At 48.8% G+C, this 6,182-nt stretch overlaps 1 long non-coding RNA gene across 1 annotated transcript in view; it reads left to right on the top strand.

The window, feature by feature from the left end:
* The first annotated feature begins 3,277 nt into the window (after positions 1–3,277).
* LOC126443351 (uncharacterized) overlaps positions 3,278–6,182 on the top strand; it is a 33,562-nt gene continuing 30,657 nt past the window's right edge. The window contains exon 1 of the long non-coding RNA XR_007581853.1: positions 3,278–3,412. This is a non-coding gene — a long non-coding RNA (uncharacterized LOC126443351). The remainder of the gene's footprint in view (positions 3,413–6,182) is intronic.

The raw sequence follows: 6,182 nt of genomic DNA, 5'->3' as shown, positions 1-6,182 counted from the left end.
GAGGAGTTGAAACTTTAAACATTCCTCCTATTCTTCGAGAGCAGAACTCGCCGCTTCCTGCGAAAACTTGAATGTTCAGTACGGCTTTGCTGAAAAAGCAACAGACAGTGATCCGTATATCAGTTAGGGCACGTGCAGAGACTACATTCACAAAACCCTAGGTTATGTATGGGCGTATGCAGACATGTTGGCTGATGCTAACGACGATCTCATTTTGGTTAAAATGCATTCGTGTCCAACAACGTTCACCTCCGTCTTAACCGTTAATTTACGTCTGATGCATTCTATAGTAATTCGCTACTCGCCTGTTCTCTGTCAATATCACGAAAATGTAGTTGCAGTGGGTTGGAGCCTCGTCTCACGGCGCTAGGCAGTCGACAGTAGTCATTCATTTGATGTCCACAGGGGGCGTCATAGAACATACCAGCGACACTCCAGGCTCTGGAAAATGAGACAAGTCAATTCCCAGGTTTGTAGTTGTGGAGTACAGTAGAAGGATGCAATTCTCATGTTTGATCAGTAAGTAGCTACAGAAGTATTCTTATGTTGTACACTTTCCTTGTATAGTCTGTATGTGCAGCTTTCACATTAGTGTACAGTCTAAGGTTAGTCTTGGGTATTTTAATAAGTTAGTAAATTGGATAGGATGGTTTCTTAAGGCTGTAGTTACGAGTTTGAAAAGTGGTTGTTTGTTTTATAAAATTGCGTGCGTCTAGGAATGGCTAGAGTCAAGGTGTGTCTGTTTGCACATGATTGAGGTGGGGTGATCAACACATTGGAGGGAATGGACCTCTGAACACGGCTGCATTTAATGTTTCCATAACCAGTACATCTTCTTGTCAATAAGAGTGGGGTTCACTTGAAACTTCTCCTTCATCGACTATGTTCTGCAACTCATCCACTACCTCAATAAGAACAAATTCGTTGTCTTTGCAGCTCTTAACCTTCTGACTATGTGTGTGTGTGTGTGTGTGTGTGTGTGTGAGTGTGTGTATGCACAGGGGCGTGGACTGGTGCCCATACCACTGGTATAGACAGAACACTACCGCCTGTTACTGCTCTCACCCAGCGCAATGTATTAATTTCCATCGCTACAGCAGTCATTGCATTATCACACAATGGGTAAATAGTTCTTTATTTCTTTCTTTGTCAATGTGTTGTGTTTCTATCTAACACTGAGTCGTACAATTGTACGTCGCAGGTTACGGAGACCGCCAAGTGAGTCAGTCGGCCCTCAGACACGACGAGGCGGAGGTCTCCGTGTTGTGCCAGGAGCGTGGACTTCCCTCTGTACGAGTCAGTTACGTTCATTGATATCAGGTATGCATTACTCGAACATTCGCAGTGGTTAATTACAAGTGGCATACAGCAATGGCATCCCGATTTTTCGGTTAACAGTAGCACCTGCCCGCAGTCCCATCAGAAGCGACTGTTTGTATGTTTACAGCCCGGTAGCCACACCGACGGCGAGAGACGTCGTCAGAATTAGCAGTCTCACTGGGCAGGTACGGAACTTTCAGAATGTTTACCGGCGAGGTCAGCTCACCGCCGAGGTAACCTCGGCTGGGCTGCCTTAGCGAAGCGGATCTGACGAGTGAAGCTGCGCGGGCTAACCGTCTGTTCCTTCACAGAGACATTACGCTTTCTTCTTTCCTTTTGCTTCATTTTGAACTCACTGAGGGTTTTGTCACGCATTTGCTCAAAAAGACGTGAGTCGCTCGTGAGGGAATGAGCAGGCAGAATATCTTTTGTGTGTCCAGAGATTCTGCCGTAACCTTTCTGGCAGGTGAGAACAGATCAGCGCTTTTTAGTGCAAAGCCACTCTCTGCCACTCAGTGCCTTCATTGCTGCTTTATCTGCGGCGAGCAACCGTATGTCAACCGCACTCGCATATCGGTCGACAGTTTCAGTTCGATTATTTCAAAAATGATCTCAACATTTGATGAGTACTTAGCCATTACATTTGTACATTTGCTTTCTCCCTGCTCCGTAAGCGCTGAACGTTCCCACACAAGTACAAAGAGACAGAAGTGCAACTACTGCCTCGGAAGTGTTCAGAACAACGAATGGCAGCGCCTCTGCTACTTACCTAACGAGATATCCTGGGTAAACACGGCTACAGCTAAGAGGAAAATACAGCTCAGAGGCGGATCCCAGAGATTAAAGCGAGAGGAGAGTGGTATGCCGATTACTTCATTGGGAATTCCAGCTTTTCCGGCTGCAGTTACTTGACTGTGACGCAGTACTTGGCAGGTAGACTGTGACGAGACAGGCCAAGTGTACGGCGCTCCAGGAGATGAGAGTACAGAATGCCCGGGGGTCGTCATTCACGGCCCAGCCTGGACTGGAGATCTGAAGTCGCCAGGAAAGGCTCCCACCGACTGCCGCTCCAGTCTGGAGCGCCCTGCCGCCTGCAGCCCAGCTGCGTCTCGGCCAGCCTGGAGTCTCCTCTCCAGCCCCGCACTGCCAGCTCTGACACCAACGTGAGACCATATGTCTTATTCCCAATCTCGCCAATCAAACCAGTTAACGATAAGTGTGATTTTGACTTAAATAATACTGTCTACGCCTAGCCAGGTACATCGCACGTTCCTGTGGTAGCGGTGCTAACTCTGTCAAGCTGGGGCAGAACAGCATGGCTGACATGCGACATTAAATTATTTTGTTGAAAGGATGTCGAAAATATCGCAAGCGAGCTGTCTCAAGGACTCAGAAATGTAACAGCTGCGACCAGTGTAACCAATCACGTATTGTATACCGAGTGGCTCCCCGTGAGATCGTCGAGAGTGCAACGTGGCATTCTCCGCTCCGCTCAGGGCCTCGATGCACCGACCGCCCACACCGCTGCTGCAGTCAGAACCTCGGCTCATACGGAATGACGGCACAGTGTCCAGTGTTGTACTGTCGGCGCAGCTCTGCCCGCTCCTTCGCCAAGGGGAGCCGCAGCAGTGGCCGCCGTGCCGACAGTCGGCTGACTTGTTGACCTTTTGCTTGTAGAAGTGTGCAGCACACCTCACGCCGTGTCCATTATCGTTGGCTGCAGCTCTCTTAGTGTTTCACTTTCAGTAGCTGCTAGTAGTGATGAGCATATGAGTAGCCCGTGGAAGCTCGTGAGTCAGAGTGCAGACCTCGAGGTGACTGAAGAACGTTTTGCAGTTTGGGTACCGGGGCTCACAAGGTGCCACAGCCCGGAGCAGCCGCCCCCCGCGTGGTTAGCTGCGCTGCGTCTGCTAGACCGCCTCTGGGACTCCAGACTGCCGCCGCCGCCAGCAGCTGGAGCGGCGGAGGGAGGGGGGTGCGCCGGCGCCCTGGCGCAGCTCCGCCGCCTCACGTGGGGCGAATCCTTGCAACTCCTCGAGGAGCTCGACTGCTGGATCGCTGACGACTGTCTCGACTCCTGCTCTGTACCGAGGTATGTAGACCACTCGACGCCATTACTACTAACCGTACAACTACTTCTTTCCATAAATTTATTCTCAATGCTGTCACCTACTTTTCCTATTTTGCGATACTAACTATCTGTCAATAAGGGCACATTTGTGAGACCAAAAGAGGAAGCGCGCTAATACCTTCTGCCGCCGCCTCTTCTGTTGACACTTTCCACTGAGCAGTCAATGGAATGTGCCTCGTGGCACACGTCTCTCTCCGCTCTCTGTCTCCGCATGTCGCTACAGCAGACAGTAAATGATCTGATGATGACAGTCAGAGACTGAAAGCGGTAACGAACAAAAAAAGCTTTTCATCGAGACTGCTTGCCTTACTAAAATTGAATTTATATTCCTATTTCCCAACCGTATTATCAAAAATCAATAAAAGTACAGCGTCGTTTGAGATGACAACAGCTGTAGCTCGGTATCGTTGTTAGTTGTAAATTAGTTCAAAAGTGAACCATAAACACTGCAAGTGGCTAAATTAATTACTTTTCGAAAGAAGCAATTATAGAGTCAACACCCAGCACCACCAGATTACAGTAATACTCCACAACATTTGCTGTACATACATAATTAAAATCTCTAACATGGCAGCAGTCAACAACAGTAAAATTATGGAAGCCATAGGAATCGAACAGCCAACCAGTGGCACGTCAGATGTTTATTCACACTTTTACCTTGCTTTACTGTTCATTAAGCCATCTGGCTATACGTTAGCATTTATATGGGTCATTTTAGTGTTGACTGAGCTTTATGACCTGTTTTCTCTATTCGCACAATAAGTTTACACACGTTGCTACTTCTTGCAAGGAAGAAAGGCTTATATCCGTTTAAACCTAGGTAAGGATTCGAATAAACTTGTCAAGTACAACTAGCTGGTGCATGATTCCCATTCATTCCGTACGTCATTAAGTTATAGTAAGACAGTCACATTCAGGCCAACTTTTGCTTCAAGGATCATGAAATGGCATCACGGTATTACCGCCTCTAGCCTCGAAGACTTCGTCAACTCGGCGGGGAAGAGAGTTCCGGAAGTTTCTTCAGATACGCAGCACCTGCCCGAGGCCTCCCACTGACGCATCAGATCGCGCAGAGCTACCAGTGTGTGGGGACGTCGGCTGCCACGTCTCAGCCGCTGTTCCAGACAGTACCGTACAACGTCTGCGGCTCTGAGACCGGGTTGTCTAGTGGTCGCCTCGAGGTGCTGTAGGGCGCCCGAGTGTTCGTGAAACCGGGAGTGTATGCACGCAGCCCTGGGAACACGACTGTGTGTGTCATCTTCTACAACGCAAGTGTCCAGAGAATGGGGCAACACTTCGTCACCGACAATGTTGAAATAAACGTGCTGCTTCAGGTTCACATTAACCTTGGTGACTGAATCCAAGTCACGGCGACAGAAACAGCCCTATGACACCATGCAACCACCAGTGGCTTGAACTGCATCCCCTATAGGCCGTCAGTCCAATCGCCATAATTTCAGAAGAGGCGAAATCGCGCGACTCGTGTGACGCACCTCCACCCGGCCACTGTCCGTCTCTGTGTGGTTTGGCCCACGCAAGACGCGCAGCTGTGTGTGTCTGTGTGAACGACGGCCGCCGACTCCAAATGTCGAGTCTGTGCAGCCGCCTTCCGAACGATTGCTAGGCGGCTGGTTCAGATGGAGCTGCTTTGCCAGGAATTCGCAATTTGCGTCTCGTTTGAAAGCGATCGCCAGTCACTTGGAGTGACACTCGTCAACAGCCCTGTCGGCTAGGATCTTTTTACGCCACTGCCTCACATCACTACGAGTGGTTCACCATTCGTTGCAGATACTTGGACAGTCCACATTGGTAGACCAACAGATCGTGTAAGCCAGCAGTCTGGCTTTAGCTGTCGCCGCGGTCGCACGCTCCTCGAGTTTGCTCCGTGAACGTTCAGTGTTTACGCCAGTGTTTTCGTGTTTCGTGACTGTTTATTGGCTATTGGTCTTCGTTCATGTTGTCTTTCTACGTAGTGCTGTTGGGATTTCGGCGTTGTCCGAAATTTCTTCGCTGCAGAACACCGTGGCAAACTCCGTGAGAAAAAACACCGTGATTTTCACCTTCGACAAGTACACCCGTCGAGTACAGCCCTCTGCACTGGAAATACACGACTAGATTACCGAGGTATTTGGGCTTCATCCTGAATCTGCTCATACCATGCAGCTAGACTCTGATGAATACTGCATGTTTGTAAAGTTTAACGATTCCGTGAGTGTAGACCGCATTCTGGAAAAATTTGGTTATGAAACGGAATTTATACACCGTGATGGTACTACAAGTACTGTAAAACTCAGGAATTCCGAGTTTGTAATTAGAAATGTTAGGGTTTTGAATATTCCCATAGAAGTAGACAACTCGAAAATTAAAGATGTCCTTTCAAAGTGTGGGGTTGTCAGGCAAATAGTCAACGAAAGGTGGGCTTCGCATTTCAAGCTGCACTGCTTTAACGGCATTCGCTCCGTGGAGATGGAAGTGAAGGCAAACATTCCCTCCCACATCTTTGTTGACGGGCACAAGGCGCATGTTATTTACTCAGGGCAAACCCCCAAGAGGCGGCGGCTGTCGTGGATCCTGTTACTACCTCTGAAAATGTTGCACTTAATGTTAATGACTTTCCGCCTTCAAAACCTGCATTAACTGCTGAAATTCCGTCCCGTGACAGCGAGACTCCCACTAAAAAGCGTCCTCTAGAGGACACTGAAAAAAATGTTGATGAGGACTCTTCCTGTGA

This window comes from Schistocerca serialis, unplaced genomic scaffold, assembly GCF_023864345.2.
Source record: "Schistocerca serialis cubense isolate TAMUIC-IGC-003099 unplaced genomic scaffold, iqSchSeri2.2 HiC_scaffold_1466, whole genome shotgun sequence".
Classification (NCBI taxonomy): Eukaryota; Metazoa; Arthropoda; class Insecta; order Orthoptera; family Acrididae; genus Schistocerca; species Schistocerca serialis.
Note: the sequence above shows the minus strand (reverse complement) of the source record. Positions and strands in the feature narration are given on the sequence as shown.